The 18441-nt window shown below is 33.4% G+C and overlaps 1 protein-coding gene across 5 annotated transcripts in view; it reads left to right on the top strand.

Annotated features, from left to right (window-relative positions):
- The window catches only part of Pcdh17 (protocadherin 17), a 103600-nt gene that overhangs the window by 5785 nt on the left and 79374 nt on the right, over positions 1–18441 (top strand). The window lies entirely within an intron of this gene.

The raw sequence follows: 18441 nt of genomic DNA on the forward strand, positions 1-18441 counted from the left end.
ATTAAATTGCAGTGAATCCCACATTATTTGCTTTCCAACAGTGTATATTTTGAGGAGCTCTACAGTTTTAAGGGTCTCTACACACATTATTAACATAAGATGAAAACAGAATTATTGCCAAAAGCATAACACTTTGATTCTTTAAAAAAGATTCCTGTGCTGTGGTTGTCCGGTCACCTTCTAGCTTTCTTTATTCACTACTGAGGAAAAAATTAATTCTTGGTTATCATAATATTCCGTACATGTGTTGTTACAAATTACTCTGAATGAGCAGTGCTTGAAGTTTGCAGCTCAGCATAACCAAAAGTGACACTTGAGGGGGAAGTTTAGTTTGAAGTAAATGAAATGTCACTTGTCCATATCATTATGCCTTGAAAAGCTTGTCTCAGTAAAATTACTGTTGTTCAAAGGGAGTGTTGAAGGTTCATAGCCCTGTTCATATAAACCATTCATGTTCTAATGCTAAGCAGAAAGTATATCCTATGACAGTGCAGTGTCCAACTGAACGAGATTCATCAAGTATGATGTTATTACCTATTAAACTATCAAATTCCACTTTGTATCGTATTCAGCGTAGATCTTGTAATCATGGATTTAAGGTTTATATGAAACATGGAAGAAATCCTCAACTATAAATACTTGGCTTCTAAAAATGTCTTCTTGTAATTGCATGAAATTGATACTAATGATCACTAATTTCTCTATAGAGGGAACTATGATAAAATGTTTATAGATGTTCTGTAGTCATTTTGGAATCTCAGATATTTTGCATATCTGCCTATATATGCCAATGACAAGGTAGTCACAAAAGGCTGATGCTTAATCATCTATTTCAAGGGTTGTGAGCTGAATTCCAGTCTAGTTTCCAACATAAAAAAAATCATAAAGTCAAGCTGTAAAATTCTCATCAAGTGTGTCTTCTTAGTCAGACTACAGAAGAGCACTCTTGATTAGTAATATTCCTAAATTTGGAGGGATGTAGTGTTTATTCTATATTAACCATATTGGCTTTGAAGCTGGTCATTGGTTGTAAAAGATAGTGGTGGATCCTCACTGATAGTAAAACTAAATCCAAGAAAAACATATACTATCCAAACCTTCCCACAATTTGCTGAAAGCAAAATACTGTCCTGTTATTCTTTTCCTTTCAAAATGTTAATCCATCCCACCAAAATACAAAATGGAATTTAGTTTCAATTTGGTGTTTTTTCCCAAGGTGTGTCAATTTTCTGTTACTTTTGTCTTAAAAAAACATTTCAACCTAAATGGCTAACAGTTTTTTCCTCACCTTATTTCTTAAAAGTTGAGTTATAGAATTCTGAGGAATTACTCTCCTTGCAAATGTAGCATACTTAACTTCCTGTTCATTATGAAACCATAATAAGTTAGCCAGTTGCTACCTCTGACTTTCTCTCCCTCAACACTTGTGCTGCAACCCACAGTGTGCTCAAGTTGAATGGTGAGAGTCTACAGGAATTCTGTAATCTTGTATCAAGCTCATTTGATACCATGTTCACAGTTAAGCCTGCAAAGTAAATATGCTACTAATTTCATGTCTCTTTCTTAAGGTAAAGTCTTATTCTGCAAAATCAAGCTGGATCAGCAGCTAGTAGCTCTGTTTCATCCTTATTTTCCTGTATCTTGCATGGTGGTTTGAGAGTGCATGGTAGGCCTTTATAAATGTGCTGAACAAACTTTCATAACTGTGTTGCAATACCGTGTAAAACAAGGTGATATGAAATACAGGAACTTTGGAGCTATACACCTCGCATTAGATAAAGTTAAAACTGCTTTCAGCCTGAAAGTGTTTTGATTGCAGAACCTAAGGTTAATTCTTGCAGGTCTTGTTTCATTTCAGGTGCATATCTATTAACAGAGTTGAGGAAAGACATTTCATTTTTATTCAGTTCTGTGAATTTCTATAAACAAAATCAGGCTATAAAGTGTTTAGACAATATACGTGTGACTAGAATATCTATAATAACATAAGAAGTATACTGCTACATTTAGGTTATAGCATAACATTTTATTTATTATAAGGTATAGGAGTTGCACTGAAAAATAGGAACATAGATTTTGAAGAAAGTGAGGTAGACTATTACATAAAATAATAAGAGCATTTTCCACTCAAGATATTTCCATATATATTATTTTGTGTTGTGATATTAAATATAACATTAATAGAGACATCTTTACTAACTCTTAAGAATAATTGTCAACTGTGGTTTATTAAGAAGTTCACACGTATAATCTCAGCAGTAGGGAGGTAAAGGCAGGAAATCAGTCAGAAGTCCAAAGTCACTCTGGATTACACAGAGAGGCCAACCTGAGATGCCTGAGCTCCTGCTCAGGAAAACAAAGCAAAACGAGAAAGTAACTTATCTCAGGCAACTTCTCAACAGGTATTTTCAGTGATCTCCTCACTGAGAAGAAGGGAGAAGGCTGGGCACACGAATTATATGACTTCCTGGCTTTTGTTTTGTTTTAATATCTGTATTCTCCCATAATATCCATTACAGTCAGTTTTTAATATATTCTTATCAAAGAAAATGTATTAACTCGGGAAAAAGATTTCCTAAATAAAGTTTTTTAAAAAGTACAGTTTTTGTAGATCAACTTTAAAATGTCATGTCCATTTATTTCAGAGTCCTCATGAAAAACAATAAAAATCTCTCAAGATATATCCATGAGGCTTACAGTGTAGCAAATATCAAGCATAATATATTGGATATAACGAACTAAATAAGTATATGATAGGTCCCTAGAGGAACGCCAAATACAAAAAAAGTGAGGTTGAATTGTAAAGGAGTAAGTTACCATGTATAAAGAGTTAACTTTATTTCAGTAAAGACGAAAGCTAAAGTGTCTTTTATAATGATATTCTTTGTGTGTCTTTACTCACATTTCTCTAAACACAGAAGGTTTTTCAATATAGAAGCCTGTTCAGATGAGTTACCAAGACCACACATGATCTTTCATAGCTTGTATTCCTTTAAATTAATGACTTCAGCAACAGATGCACAGTATAAATATGTTTTGGTGTCACTTCAGATTTGGAGATATTTTGCTACAGTGTTTATGCTAAGAAGGTACCACTTGCTTAGTCTCTTGCACTCCTTACTCTTCACAAAGTATATAATCCTTACTTATGAGGATTATGTTGGATTGAGCAGGAAAGGAATGGCATTGTCAGGCTGCATGTTTCCTGGGGTATTTTGCTCTTTTTCTTTTCCCCCCCCTCAAAGATTATTGAAAACATAGCAGGATTTGCTTCCACTTTAGTTTAATGAGTACACACCATCAAAACTTTTTGTAAAATTATGAATCCAAATTACGTGAAGTATTAAGCAATCTAGAATATAGCTGAACATTAGTTGGTTGCAATTTCTGTGAAGCTTTATAACTTATTTTTAAAGTTCCAAACTTATTGTTAGTGCTCCTATTAAAAAGCTAATGTTATTCTTAGCTGTATTTGTTTCTGTGGATATATCACCTTTAACATAAACCTTTGTAAATTTCTCTATTTCACAACAAAAGAAAACATTCCCATAAAACTGGAAGCCACATAATTTTATTTTTCTTATAGTTGAGATACAAGCTCTTCAAAAATTATAACTGTTATAACCCACTAGCTTCCAAATTTCAACAAAATTTCTAAAGTTATAACCAGGTGATTTTTGATCATCAACACATTGAGATGAAATTTTGTTATGTTTTTAAAATTGTAGAAGTAATAAATTTCATATTTCATTTAAATACACAGTATTTGGATGAGTTATGTTATTTCAATACATAGCATTACATATACAGATACGTCAAAGTTTTTGAAATTATATTTTCAGCAATTATATTTTCCTTATTGAAAGATTTTACTGGATCAGAGAAAAATATGCCCTAAAATTGTTATCTCAAATTTTTAAGTTTATTTACAAAATAGCTTATATTCCTTAAAGTGGAAAATAACCACTGAATGCATTGTTTGCTCATGAAGTTCTGTGTATGAAGTCAAGCGTTTGAAGATGTGCATCATAGTCACACCTTTACATTGCTAAAATACCTTTATATAAATTTAAAGTAATCACTCCTAACATAACACCCAGCTATCATATCAGTTAAAGAAGTTTGGAATAGGTGCATTTTAGTGGAGAAAAGACTGAAAATTTGGGATGAATGTTTAGTGTTGTTTTGAGTTGCAGTAGTTTTACTATATCATGAGGCAGCACTGTTGTCATGAATGAGATCTGAAATTTCTCATGTGAGTGCTGCTTATGTAATATAGTGCAACAGAAATGCATATGGGAACACAGAGCATACAAGCTAAAAACTATCTGGGATTTCTTAAAAGTAATAGAGTTTTACTTGCATTTAATAAGGTTAGCCTTGCCTATGTTTATTAAACTATAAAGAAATAAACTTTTTGGAAAAAGCAGTTATGTGCATACCTATATTTATATTTATCTATGCATGTGAGTATTTTCGGCACCAAATATGACTGTAAATATACAAGCACAAATATCTCATTTTACAATTTTTAATTCAAAGCAATTCACTTTTTAAAGAACAACTCATATTTCCCTTTGAAAATATGGTAAACATGATAATTTGAAGCTTAAGGGTTAAGGAAAGTAAAAACAAATGTCGGGCAAATGTTTGATACTTTTGGGACTGGTGGCATGAGTGGAAACATTAAAAACATATGGTGTAAGGTTGATGATGAAAGACCAAGAGGAAAAGTCCCTACAGCTGGGCTCAGGCCAGTGAGGAAATGAAACTTAACTCCCTGATGCAGAGAAGTCTTGCAATACACTCAATAGTGGGTACATTCTTACAAATGCACCCACTAATTACGACATTAGTCATTGCTCTAGAATGTATTCCCCTAGGTAATACGTCTCTTTAATAAATCCCACAGGGCATTACCTTAAAGTCATATTTTAGTAAAGCATTAGTGAAGTGATTTCTTTGGATTAAATTCCTCCAACCAATGATGTATAATTGCTAGTGAATAACATACAGTTCATTTTTTTTACTCATCATTTTGAAGATAGAGTGACTTTTGCTACACACTTACAAGACACTTTCAAAGTTCATCAGACCTACACTAATCTATTGTCAACCTACTTTAGTAAAGGAGATTTTGACATGAATTCCCCTCAATGGCAGCATACACTATTTTACAGCAAGTCATAGCTTTCACTGCTAGTTTTGACAGTGATGTATTGCTATCCTTTGGTCTCTGGAAATAAATCATCTATAATAAAGAAGTCCTTAATGGCATCAACATCCTCACTGTGACTAAGCAGAAATATCCTTGTGCTTTGCTGCTACTGCAGAGGAATCAGTTTGGTATTTTTAAGGTGTAGCATAAAAGAAAAACTCACAGCAAGATATAAAAGCAAGTTGTGGCTTTATGGGAGGCATGTTTCACTTACATGCACTGTATTCTATGATTGACTATGAAATTGGTTTGGGGGCAGTGTTGGAGAGAGTCTTGATATTCATGTGACACAGTATTGTTTTTCTGTTCTGGTCATAGTGACATTCTGATTACTAGTATTTGTAGGCCCTGCTTTGGATCTATTCCAGGGAGTTTTATTGTAGTGAAATTGTTCTTATGGTTCATTGAGCATCTAGCATAACTACGCTGAATATGATTGGCACGTTTGCATATATTTATTCAAAAATAAGGCAGCTAAACAGCATAATTATGGGAAAATGAATCATGACAATAAAAAACTATTTAAGTTAACAAGCTTTGTGATCACAAAATAAATACAGGTTGGGGAAATGAAACTTTATAAGTAACTAATCTACATAAATAGACTTTGGTTTGATTAGAGAAATGGAATACATTAAATGCTTAAATAATGTTAGGAATTCATTTTACTCTGGCATTTTAAAAAATATTTCAAAATCCATGTTATCATATTTTCTTTATATTTAAATTTTTTGAAATAGTCCCGTCTACCATATTAATGTTATATTAAATTGTTATGGTAAGGATACTATAATTTTAAAGATCCTAATTGTTTCTAAAAAATACTGTGGCCTAACAGCACTTAATACTTTTGAAACTTTTAATGTTTTATTGATTTTTAATTACTGGAACACATTAAAGGTACCATTTAAATGACAACTTCTTGTTTACTTTACCAGCTAAAAGCAGTCTTTTCAGGGTTTAAAAGCCAAAGCTTTTAGAATGAATTTCAAATTTCAAAAGGATACAATAACAAATGTTTGCTGCTATTTGCAAACATTAGTTTTATGCTTATAAATTATGTTAATACCTATGCAGATGCAATTTTTACATTCTGAGAGGTCCCACTGCTATATTAGCAGTGTTCCTGCTTTAAGGCAACCGAATTTGAGGACTGACTAAGTAACTCACATTCTCTACATAACTGATGCTATATACGTATTTCTCTCATGTTTATTTTCATGTAATAGTTTGAAAGGTTGTTAATACAAGGCATACGATATGCACTTATATCATTTTTGACTGAACTCTTAATAATCATAGGAACACGTAAAATTTTAATATCCTCCAAGGGAAACTCAACCCAAAGTTAAAGTTTGAATCCAAAATTTTGTTTTTTGTATTCTTGTACAAAATGTAAATGGACAGCTATTTTATTGCTTGGAAGGATTCAAGGATCACCATTTTCTTATTCTTATACTCCAAATCTAGACAATGTCTTAAGCAAATTCTGTGAATTACTTTTCCACTGTAAATATTCTAAACCAATTTGAAATCTTGATACTATAGGTTTTCCACCCCTCCGTGCAACTTTGTTTTTCAAATCACAGTCCTCAATATAAATACGTTTGCTAGAGCTATTTATTCTTCAAACAGTTTATTTTATCACACTCTGCCAATATTATTGTATAATTGAATAACCTATGTTATGTTATTTTTTTTCTAGCAACAGAAAAATTGGATATATAACTGAGCTGCTTTTACTACAGAAAATAAATAACTTAACTACATGTACAAATTAGCACTGTGGGCTTCTTACCACTGCTTTTATTTCAAAAGATGACACAACATGAAAACAAGAAATTAGAATATTTAAGAAAGCAGTTGCCTATAAAATTACCAACAATTTAGAAAGAAAAATATTTTTACTTGCCTGCTTTGGAAGAGAAGGGAATTGGCTTTTATTACAAAGGGAATTGTTTTCTAGTTCCTGCCTGACATTCCTTGATGATACATATTTTCATAACTATTAGTCCCACAAATCTTCAGATCAGTTTTTAAGATGAGTTAGTTTGATTTCTGCAGTTAGATTGTCAAAAACAGAATAAGATTGTAATAAAAATTATAGTGATCTCGTTATGGGAACACACTGGCCTTGCTTGCTAGCCTATATTGCAGTTTTTCATGCACTTAGGGAAAGTTTGTCTAAGTTAAACTTATTGCATCAAGATCATACATAAGAGGAATCACAAGGCACCCCCCAAAAAAAAGAAATAAATTCTTCATCTTAATATTTTCATTGTATCTAAATAAAAATTACAGAGTAAAACATCTCCACATATGTAAAATATTTGGTTATTTGCTTTATTATTATTTGAATATTAACATGGGTTTAAGTTGTAGTAACAACAGCCCCTATTTTTTGTCTCTCATTGTAACCTGACCTTATAACTTCAAATATCTGTGGTTTAAGTAGTTGAGTTTGGATATATATTACTGGGCATAGAACATGTGAAATTTGTCAGTAATATCAGAAAACAGTTTAATTATTCTATGGAATTAAGTTAATTTTAGAGCAATATGTAGAATTGCTGAGAGCAGATATGTATGAAAATAGCAAACAGTTCAATATCAATTCATAGGCAGAAGTAAACATCTCTAACCTTGAACGTTTAATGAAGGCAGATCATGGTTAGTAATTATTAGCTTTGTTTAGGTCCTGACCTTCAGAGGAAAACTGCTGTTTATCCTTAGATGATAATAAGTTTGGTAAGATGATCCTTTTAAACAAATGAACAATCAGTGCAGTTATCAAGAGTTATCACCAGAGGCCTGTTCTGAGATGTCATCCTGATATCACATGTGCCTGATACCAAATACCTGAGTAGTGAAAAACAAAGCAAAGATAAGGAATACATTTAATATTTTTTCCTTTTGATTTTGAACAATAGATTTTTCGTAATTTTTTTTTATAATCAAGACAATTACACAGTAATTTGGGTTAGAATACATGCCCAGTTCCCCATCTCAAAACCCAATTTGTTACCACCTGTGGCTATTTCTATTAAAAAAAAAGAGAGAGAAACATAATTACTATGAGTCTCAGCAGTCTTAGAGTAAATTTTGCAATTACAATACCTCCCTTGGGCAGATGTGTGAAAATGGTAGATTAATTCCTGCCAGGATTTTTCTCTTCCTTGTGCGTTTTTAGGTTTGGTGTGTTCTTATTAGAATGGGTGTTTGCTCTGGGTAGAGGTTATATCAGTGTTTCTGTAGTAAACCTCCAGAAGTAAAGATCCACAAATCAGCCATTAAAATTTGCCCTCGGCAAAAAGCTGACATCTAACAACTCAGGGAAGGAGTGGATAATATCTTCCATTACTGTCCTCTGTGGACTGAGTTAAGTTTAAGGTAAAACAGTAAGAATATTCGGCTGTCCTAAAAAACAGGACATAAGCGTATCTAAGTGAGCAGAAGCTGTGGGAGTAATTTTATTTTATGCTTGGTCCCAATGCTACTTGAAGCCTCAGAATTTAAAAAACCAATAATGAATATATTAGGACTGGAGAATTAACAACTTCTTCCTTTCCATCCATCCCTTTCCTGTTGAGCTGGCAGTGCTGCCTGAGCTCTGTTCTTGATGAGCACCTCATTGATACACACACACACAACTAGTGAATTCTTTCAAATTTCAATGGTGTTAAATGTTCGGAACAGTGATTCAACTACATAATATTTAGATTCAATTATTTTATCTTGTCTAGGTAGAAAAATACTTGAAGATAGATACCACGTTTCTATTTTTTATTTCTGTGTTTGAGAAAGCCCAGTAAACTATGTGATACACAATATAAATATAATATTAATGAAATCTAAAGTTCTTTGCATAGGGAGTTTTTATTATGACCAATCACATATATGTTACAGATTGAACAATTGTCAGTCTAATATATGTATATATATATAATTATATGCATATGAATATAAAATGTGTAAATAGAAAGATAGGAAAATAATGGCCTCTTGATAAATAATTTGAGGGCAATATAGTTTGACAATTTTTTGTTTATAGTTGATAAATTTTAAATAAGAGCAATAAGAATTCCCATCTATTTATGATGATATAATGCAACTTCATAGTGAAAAATAGCTGTTCAAGCCTTGCAGTTTTTATCAGCATCAGGCTTTCTCAGTATTTCTTCATACTATATATAGTTTATATACGTACCCATGCATATGTATATAGCATTCAAAGAGACAATAGTGTTGATTGTGACTTATTTAAATATTTTTTTCTTTGCTACAGTTTATACAGCATTGCAATTTTGTCATTCAGGAATTATATAAATTTTCTAAAGCTGTCTCATCAAGGTTTAATAAATGAATAATCTGAAACATAATTTTGTTTATATTTTGAGGTGCTTTCACACAAATACTTTCCTGAGTAATTTTTAATAAGATGAAGTACTGGTTAAGCCATACATATCTATTTGTATTTGTTGAGGTATAATTTTATGGTTTATTAATTTTGTATCTGCTGTCTGTCATTTGCTGACATTAATAAAACATTATATTCCCATTATCTAATATATATGAAATAAACTCACAAAAATGTTCACAAAATTCAGAATCTGTTCTGACTATGTAGGTGCTAAGTAATTTTTATGCCTACTCCAAAAAAATCATTTATAGGATTATCATGCTGCCCATTTTCATGTTGTTATTTAACTTATAGTCACACTTACATTATTTGATTCATAGTCATTCATCTAATGAATAAATAGCAAAACAATTAAAATTAAATGAAATTTTTTACTTTTATGCCATTTTAAAACTTAATTGTTATCCACCTATGGTCTATTTGCAAGGTTCATATCAAATGATAAGAGGGCTTGATAGAATAAAAGCTCCAATCGAATTTTTAAGTCATATTAAAAGTTCATTCTGGGCTGAGGATGCATTTTAATGGTAGAATAGCTTCCTAGCATGTAAGGCTCTGGGTAAACCCGTAAGAATAAAAACAACAACAACAACAACAACAAACTCCCATGTGTTCCTCCTTAAACATACTATGAGGAATACAAAATAAAGGAAAATAATAAAAAATATTATAATTTTTAAATGTTTGTGGTTTATTCTAAACGTTATTCAGAACACACACTTCTTGAAAGATTAAATTTAGTAGTGCTGAATATTACGTGAGTCGAGCCCAGAGATAGTGAACTCTCATGGTTGATATTTGTGCCCACACTCATCTAAACGTTATGATTCAACTCTCTATTAATTCATAATTTAACAGTGGCCTTTTCGAAGAAGGACATGGTGACAGCCATCCTCTGGCCTGCAGACAGTGCAGATGTGCTAATGGGCAGGCTGGGGGTTTCCTTTGCTGTTCCGAGAGGCTTGAAGCAGGTGTTCTATCAAACACTGCTGACCAGAAGCTGGGCCTGTTGTTACCAGTGCATGCTTTATTCACTTCTCTCCTCAATGTCTCTTCCTGGAGACTTTTTACATATATATGTGTCCTCTCTTTTAAACAATATTGCCAAGGCATTTTCTCTATGTAATAATGATGCTGGGAGCACTGAGAACTTTGTAAGGACACAAGTTTTCGAGCACTTGTGAGTCTTTCCACAAGATGTATTATCTTAAATTTCTCATCTGCTAACCACAGGGAAAACTTTTTCAAATGTTTGGAATTAAAACAACTTTGTGGAGCATGCCTGCAATCTTACTACTTGGAAGTCAAAGGCAAGAAGAGCATTAGATATAGGCCAGGTTGAGTAATAGTCAGACTTCCTCTTAATCAGGTAGCATCTATCTGGGCACATCCTTCAGTGGTACAGCATATCCCTACCATATCCAAGGCCTTGAGTACAATCTCTAGCATCATGACAAAAGTATATAATTAGTTAGATATAAGTAAATATTGCTTTTACCTTATCTTGAACTAATAAAACAATGTTCTCATGACTTTCAGTGGAAAGTATGTGTTTAATGCACATATTAAAGTTCCTTGTATATTTACATCTACAGGAAGGTTTTCTATTTAAAATTTATATATGCATGGTGACAAAACATGGTGGTATTTATCGCCAAATTAACTGAATTATTCTTATATCTGTGAATGACTTAGTTGACTTTTCAGCGTAGAGGCAAATGTGTATTGATTGCGTTAAATAGTTTCATGTACTTCATTTTGAAAGCATACTTCCGTAAACATGAAAATTTGGAATATTAACTAAAATAAACAATTTCTCCATTTTAAAAAATCTGTAAATGATTATATATATATATTTTCTCTTTGAACTCTACTTTTATTTCTCTGTAAAGTGAAATGAAAAGATGGAACCAGTTAACTTTTAACTCTTTAAACTGTTAACAGTCTTGTTGAGAGATTCCTGCTGATAAAAACACAGACCATAAATATTTTAAACCAGAGCTTCTTTCTCAAAGATGAATGTGAAATGTGATGATTCACCAGAAAACCTTCTTGTAACATGGACTCAGATTAAGTAACTGTGAGATGCCCTAGAGTTTAGCACTTGTGAGTTCTCAGGCAACGTGATGCCATGGCTGGTGGGACACACCAAGGCTTCTCTGGGGTGAATGAGACCCCTTTATTCAAGTAGGAACACTCTTTGACTGCTGTCAGGATGGGGCTAAATTTTGAAGCAATCACACAGAAGAACAAATAGGACAAAAATGACATGTATTGGAAGCTCAAGACCTCAGTTCTTCAATCCCTCCCCCTCATTCCTTGAAACAGCAATTAACTTACAATGATAATATGTTCGTTCTTGATCTTGAGAAAACATCACAGAGGAGGTCAGTGCTTTGCTCTACTTCATCACCTGATTAGTGCTACCAGAATCATTATGGGACAAAGAAGCTTCATTATTTTAAAAATAAAAATTTCGATTTTTTATATGAAAGCAGTTAAGGAAATTTTACAATATGAGTTCATTTTTATTCTTCAATCAAGAATGTGCACTAACAGATACAGTGAAGACACCCTCTCCACATCTAAAAATGTAAAAAATTATATTCAATTTTCTGCTTTTAGAAAACTTTTCAGTTTACAGCTATGCATATCTGACCATACCAGCACATGAATTCATCATGTGACAAAAGGAACCTCATTTTAAATTTAGTCAAACATTCCTTACATTTTTACTTGATATTTCCCATTGAGTTTTAGTATGCATAAATTTTGTGTCTATGTTAAATATTCATGATGCTACTGCAGAAATGAAATTTCCAAGGAAATATCAGTTATTTAGAAACATGGTTGCCTGGGTTTAGAATTTCAGGATAGATAACGACTTGCTGAGATGATGAGGGAAGGGAAGAACCTCGGGTTCAATGTCCCCTGGAAAGAGGCTGATTTGGGAAGCAGAGTATCATTTCACTTGGTTAATTGCAATAACCCATCATCTTGTTAGGACATTAACGTACAATCAACGTGGTGCATGAAAGCATTGAAAATCCAATCTTTAGCTTCCATTGCACCCATCTGCTCCCAGGAAATGTCATTAGAAATTTGAGCCCATGACCTTTAGCTTCCAGTTTTTGACTACAGATTCAAAGCTGGTGTTTTGTGTTGAACATTTTAAGATAATTTGGTGAGTGCTCTACTCTGCACATTTCTAACCTAATTACTTCTTTAAAAAAAATTACTAAACTAAAATCAAGCTTAATGGGCTGGTGTGTACTTGACAAAGAGTCAACACAGTTGTTCAGTCTTGCGTCTGGTTAAAAGCACCTGATTTTCTACATTCATTAAGGCGTCTGTAAACTAAGGGGACTGCCCAAGTTGTGACTGCTACTTGATGACAGGCCTCTGCTTCTCATTAATTATTCTCTTGCTTCATGGCACCCTAAATGTATGCTTGCAACATCTAACTACACTAAAGTTGCATGCTAACGCCTATGGGGGAAAATCTGTGTACTTAGTCAGTATTTATGCTAATTATTATGAGTTTTGAAATTTTACACATCCTTGGCATTTTTTGTCAATATAAGCATGATAGTACAGAAACTTTTTAGAATACATTTTTGTGTTCACTTAGGAGAGAGAAGCATGATAAAATTATGTGCTGAGCATAAGAAGTGAATTATGCAAATTGATGAAGATTTCTTGTCAACATTCATGTGCTGCTCTGCTCAGTGAAGTTCATGTAACTTGGAAAAGACTCATGATTAGACAGGTGTTTCTTCAACCCATGAGGTCAAATTTCTGAAATATTTATATAGTGGCAAGCCAGATGTACACAGTTTAACCTTGTAATCCCATTTCACAGCTTTTCTAAATACTTAGAAACTTGTTAAGTTAGAGGCTGATTGTTTTGGCAGCTTACTCCCATTAATAGGATTCAGATATCCCTTATTTACAAGCCTGTGCTGTTAATATAATCCAGTATATTAAATCAAAGGGAGACTGAAACAGGAGATCCTATCCAAGGGCTAATTGACATGGAAGCTTTCTTCTAAAGCTTTTTAATTTGGTTTTTATTGACTGCATAACATGAAGAAAACATAGTGCAAATGAAAGATAAAAATGTTTTGGATGCCATGCTACGACCATTTTAGTTTGAAGTAGTTATTGCTCAGCTATCTTGTATTCCTATCATAATCTTGATATAAGCCACATAAGACCAGGCATCTGCTCTTTAAAATATTCCTTTCAGCGTACTCTCAATTGCAAAACTTACTGTCATTTGACATGTGGAAGTATTTTGAATGCACTCATCTGGGTTTTTTAAATAAATAGAGGCAATGCAGAGTAATGTAATAATGTGTCATGATTTTCATTATGCTTATTTATTGGTTCTGCAATAATGGAAAACAAGCTTATTGTTATGCTTTTAGCTTGAGCTATTATGCATTATGGTACTCATGCTCCATTTTGATTTTGTGCTATTCTGTCCCCTCAAGAAAATGCATATCAGGATTCTTAAACTTAATTAGATTACAAAATGGGCTTTATCCTCTTTTGGATTTTCTATATTAAATGTACAGCATTTATAAACTGATTATACTTGAAACAACACATGCACTTGCAGGGAGAAGAAAACCTTATTTTTCAACCTGTATATGGCAATTCCAACTTCCCTATTTTGAAGAAAAGTATGGAGAAAGTAGGCTATCAAGAAAAAAACTCCTGCTGCCTTGTTTCTTTTAGAAAAAAAAAACGTGTAAATTATATTGTGTATTTTCTCTAAAAATATATCTACTAGACCACAAAAAAAACTAACAAACTAAAACAAAACAAAACAAAACAAAAAAAAAAAAAAAACAAAACACTTTTTTAAATCCAAAGAGAATTGTCACACAGTGAGGCAGTGAGGATGAAGCATTCAGTTATGAGATTTCCGTCTCCCGCTTTTTGTAGGATAATACATGTACTCCACTGAGAATTTGGGCTTCCAGATTCATAGCTCATACATAGCTCAGACTCAGTTACGAGATGTCTTGCATGCCTAGATTTCAGCTGCTCTATCATTGAATTGGGAACTGTAATCATCCTCAAGGACTAACTTTTCTACATGTGACTTCAGGACAGGGTCCTCTGTTTTTGCCTTGGCTTTGACTGATTTATTTGAAAGTTTGTCTATCCAAAGAAACTTTATTTAGGGAACAAAAACTCACCTATTACAAAGCCCTGGTATGCAACTCCATGAAATAATTTTCCATTGTTGGTGTTTTTTAGTGTCTCCATGTTTCTTTCTTTAAAAACAAAAATTAACTATACTCCTTCCCCAGTTTCATAAGAAAATATTAGTATGATGAATCCTGATAAGCTAGGGTCAGACAGAAGGGAAGGAGGTCCTCTTCCATCAGAGGAATAAGAAAAGGGCATAGGGGGAGAAGAGGGAGGGTGAGTGGGACCAGGAGGAGATGAGGAGGAGAGTTCAGCAGGGATACAAAGTGAATAAATTGTAATAAATAAATATATACATAAAATAAAATTAACAAAAATTTTGCTTAAAACACTTTACCAAGACTGTATTTGAGCCATAATGAGGACTCATTCCATAACTGTTGACTGAAAACAGAGCAAGGTTCATTTATATTTTTAATTACCTATAATTTACAAACTAGACATAGCCATTGCTTATCTTTCATTGTATGCTAACCTACAATTTATTTTCAATTACAAAAGAATCCAAAAGACTCAAGTCTAAACAGATTATGATAATTTGTATTTTTTTATTGATTCTGCTTATTGTGAATTGGTATTTCCCCTGCTGAGAGACGAACATGTTCACTATTGAGATTTTGTGACAGTCCTTGCTGGAATGAAAAGTTACATAACTATACCTCCAAATGCATAAAATTTGAAAGAATTTTAGAGCTTACTTATAGCCTGGTGCAAGGATTTAGGGAATGGATTAATTTCTACTTTGAACATGTATGCAACTTGGGTTTTTAATGTAGGAAGTCAACGTATTATATTAAACTATATTTCTCTTACACTTACATGAATATGGCACAAGCACCTTTCACTGTTGATAATGCAGTTTAATGTTGTCTCTAATGGGGGAATTCTGGGTCGGTCAATGCAAGTGATTCATTTCATCAGTTACTCTCTATAGACAGATTGTTTACAAGGAAGCTCTATTCCCATGATTCCTGCTGAAAAGAAAAAAGCTTCCAACTTCATGCATAGGTGCTTTCTTGCTTTTGATTTTGTTTTTGTTTTTTTTTTCCTTGTAGAATATAACAACATTTCTACCATTATGATGGATATGGCAATTAATATTAAATATGATCATTCATATTGTAAAACACATGTTCAGTATTAACAAGTTACAATAAGAATATTAACATATCATTTTTATTATTACTTTTTGTGTATTTTTCTTTTTAAGTTTTTCTTTTTCATTATTATCATTTATTACAATTTACTCAATTTGTATCCCGGCAGTGGCCTCCTCCCTCCTCTCCTCCAATCCCAAGTCCCCCTCTCTCTATGCCTCTCCCCTAGTCCACTGATAGGGGAGCCCTTCTCCCCTTCCATCTGACCCTTGCCTATCAGGTCTCATCAGAACTGGCTGCATTGTCTTCCTCTGTGGCCTGGTAAAGCTGCTTCCCCCTTCAGGGGGAGGTGATCAAAGAGCCAGCCACTGAGTTCATGTCAGAGACAGTCCCTGCTCCTCTTACTAGGGAACCCACTTGGAAACCGAGTCTATGGTTTACATCTGAGTTTTAGGTCCTCTGTTTTGTTTTTTAAATAGACACTTTAGGAAAGTTGCAATTTTTTTTCTAGAATAAATTACTAAATTTGGCTCGTAGAATTTAAAATTTTTTAAATTAACAACTGTTCAAGTGAAAGATGTAAGTTTCCTTTAAAAACTGTTTTGTTTTGTTTGTTTTGGCTTTTTTTTTTTTTCTTAAACAGGGAGGCTCTGAGGGAAGAGAACGTTCCCAACATGTAAAAATAGTCATTTCTGCGAAAGAATTATATAACAATTATTATTAGAAATATCTATAAGGGGGCTAGGAAATCGATTGGTGGGTGAAACGCTTGCTGCAGAAGCACAAGCAGACCTGATTCCAGGCCCAGGCCCAAGGTAGAATGCCATGTGTGACAATGCATGCCTGTAACCCCAGTGCTTTTCAGACAGACACTGGGTAACTGGTAGTGATTGCTCACCAGTTACAAGTAGCTGAATCAGGGAGCTTCGGGTTCAGCGAATGAACTCGTCTGGAGATAGAAAGTGGAGAGGTACCAAGGAAGACACTCTGCGTAGGCACTCTGACTTCAGCACACCAGCATGTACACATTGGCACAAGCACATGCATACACATCCACTCACAGACCAAATTTAAATACAAATGTAAGAGCATATGACTGCCATAGAGCTTATTCATACCCGTTTTCTTATAAATTGAATTGTGAAGGTTCAACCTATATTTATCTGATGTAAGTTTCAGAGTTCTTATGCTACTTCCTGTGTTATGTATGTTGAGAAGCTTATTTGATCAGAATGCCACACAGTGCATAATTGGTGCTATGAAGTACAACTCCTTAGTTCCCGAACCTCAGATCAATTTATAGAAAAAAAAAAATCTTTACATCATACACACACTGTACATTGAACATTTGCCAGAATCTTTTTAGGATACAGGGCCTTGCCTTCTTTCTTTACCTTGGCCTTGTATTTTAGAAATATCCCCACAAGTAGTCTGTGATTCTCGTATTTAATGACGGGACTGCTTAGGATACTTTCAGTCTTACCGAAATTGTCCCATAGATTTTCATGGTTTTATCTGCGCTTACGCAAAGGATAACCATCATAGGCCAACACCTTTTGATATTGTGTATGCAGCCTGGCATTGGAAAGGAAGGGATACTTGAATAGCAATTATAACTTGGATAAGAATCATAATTCCATGAATACAAATAACAATGATAAATATAAAAGAATGGGATAAAGTAGTAAGTGTAACACACAAAAGTCAGATAAGTCACATACGACATGAGTAAAAATTTTGACTCAAACAAATTTGATTCACATTTCCTATACTGGCCTCTGTCATGTCCACAGATAGTTGTTTTTTTCCCTTTTAGAAACAATGATTGTGTCCTTCTTGGACCTCTATGTGAGGCTGGAGGGATATGCTGGACTTGGAGGGGTAGCCACACAGTGGTATGATTACTTTGTCAAGTGGAGAAGGAAACACGGCATCAAAAGAACACAGCATGGGTGTGAAACAGTGAGTTCTCTGAAGTAACAAGCGCTGAGAGCAGTGTCACTGGGGGGAAAATTATGAAAACCCAGTTACTTACTCTTATCACAAGAGTTCTCCAGAGGAATTTGTAATATGCTCCAGGAAGCCTCGTGTGTCTAAGAGCATTTCATATCCAGGTGTTCCCATGGTGGTAGTGTTTGTGCAGTTTTAAGTACTTTGGAATTGAACATAAACGTGCTACAAATCACCTAGCAGTGGGCCACACTTTAAAAAAGTATTAGCAGGTTTCTTTCTTTCTTTCTTTCTTTCTTTCTTTCTTTCTTTCTTTCTTTCTTTCTTTTTCAGTCAGGTGCTTTTCAAATGTACAAACTATCAACAATGTCTATGTGCTAGAGAGAAGAAAAAAACTATTTTTGTCTTTATAGTTTATAGCATAATTTTAAAAAGTGAAAATACAAACATTTTTTATCATTTTTAAGTACAGAAAGAAATGGTAAATGTTTTAATCATGTCATTGAGGTATATTTTTTTCTCCTTCCTTCCTT

Source organism: Meriones unguiculatus, chromosome 9 (genome assembly GCF_030254825.1).
Source record: "Meriones unguiculatus strain TT.TT164.6M chromosome 9, Bangor_MerUng_6.1, whole genome shotgun sequence".
Lineage (NCBI taxonomy): Eukaryota > Metazoa > Chordata > Mammalia > Rodentia > Muridae > Meriones > Meriones unguiculatus.